This window comes from Triturus cristatus, chromosome 4_2, assembly GCF_964204655.1.
Source record: "Triturus cristatus chromosome 4_2, aTriCri1.1, whole genome shotgun sequence".
In the NCBI taxonomy this organism is placed as follows: Eukaryota; Metazoa; Chordata; class Amphibia; order Caudata; family Salamandridae; genus Triturus; species Triturus cristatus.
The window spans coordinates 955,349,085-955,350,563 of NC_140586.1; the positions used below are offsets into that span (position 1 = coordinate 955,349,085).

A 1,479-nucleotide genomic window follows, 5' to 3' on the forward strand; every position below is an offset into this window, starting at 1 on the left:
TAGCTGGCCTCTCTCGGGGGGGGGGCGGTGCGTAGAGCCGCTCGCTTGGGGACCAGAGCGCGGACGTAAGGGGGCCGCCTCCATTGCCCTTAGTGCACCACATGTTCGTGGGGCACCCGGTGCTAAATCATTCGTAGACGACCTGATTCTGGGTCAGGGTTTCGTAAGTAGCAGAGCAGCTACCTCGCTGCGATCTATTGAAAGTCATCCTCTGAGCCAAGCTTTTGTCTCTCTGTGCGTGGGTGCCCACGGACGCCCTCCTCCACCACACCCAGGGGGGGTCCCTCTGCCGCCGGCCCGGCGGGAGGGACGCGGAAGGGGGTAACGCGGGCCTGCGGGAGGCTGCTTCCACCATGTGCCGTCCGGCACGGGGGCTTATTTATTTATTTATTTATTTATGCGATTTTTAAAGCGCTACAATTACCCATGGGTGTCTCGGCGCTAGGAGCTATGACTGATACCAATGAAGTAGAACTCTGGGGCAGTTTTAGAGTGATTTAAGAACAGTCGTGTCTTTGAGAAAACAGCCATGTTTTTAGCTGCCTTCTAAAGATAATCAACGTAGGACTGGATTTTATGTTAAGAGGAAGGGAATTCCATAATTTTGCAGCTGCGATGGTAAAGCATCTGTCTCCCCAGTTAACTTTCCTTGTTCTGGGTATGTGAAGCAGATGAGCAGTGTTGGAGCGAAGCGTTCTGGAGGATGATAGAGGCTTAAGTGAAGTCCTAAGAAATTTTGGTCCCATGTTGTTTACTGCCTTGCAGACAATACAAAGGGCCTTGAATTTCGTCCGACTTCTGACCGGAAGCCAATGCAGGTGGTCCAAATGTCTTGAGACAGAGCTAAATTTTGGAATGCCTAGTAGAACTCTGGCTGAAGCATTTTGTATCATTTGAAGTTTGGAAATGATTTTTTTTTGAGCATTGAGGAAGAGGGCATTACAATAGTCAGTGCGTGAAAACACCAATGTCGAAACTAGTGTTTTTCCTGTAGTTGTAGGAAGATATGGGAGAAGTTTCTTTATTTTCCTTAAGATGTTGAATGATGATGAAACTACAGCGTTCACATGATGATGGAAAGAAAGTTTGTCATCAAATATTACTCCCAAGTTTCTTACTTTACTGACTGGTTGGGGTGGGGTCCCCATTTCCTCCGGCCACCATAGAGGAGACCACAGAGGCTCAATCTTACCAAAGAGCATGACCCCTCCCGTCCCTGCCCCACTGGGGCACGGGGACGGCGGCCACCGTCCCTCGCTGCTCGGCAGTGTGACCAGATGGCCTGGCCTCCCCTACCCGCAGCTCCCGCGCAGGTCGGGCAGGGAGGCGAGGAGCAGCACCGGGGAAGAAGCCCTCCCGAGCGGCTGCCTCAGAACGCCTGGCCACCATCGCCCGGACTGCAAGGGCGACTGGGCACGGCACCCTCCTAGGCCACCTGGGGGCTGGGAGGTCCCTGGCCATCTGGTCGCTTGGCTGCGC

General features: G+C 53.3%; 1 pseudogene; it reads left to right on the forward strand.

Annotated features, from left to right (window-relative positions):
* LOC146839088 (28S ribosomal RNA) overlaps positions 1 to 226 on the forward strand; it is a 2,536-nt pseudogene extending 2,310 nt beyond the window's left edge.
* The last annotated feature ends 1,253 nt before the right edge of the window (positions 227 to 1,479 follow it).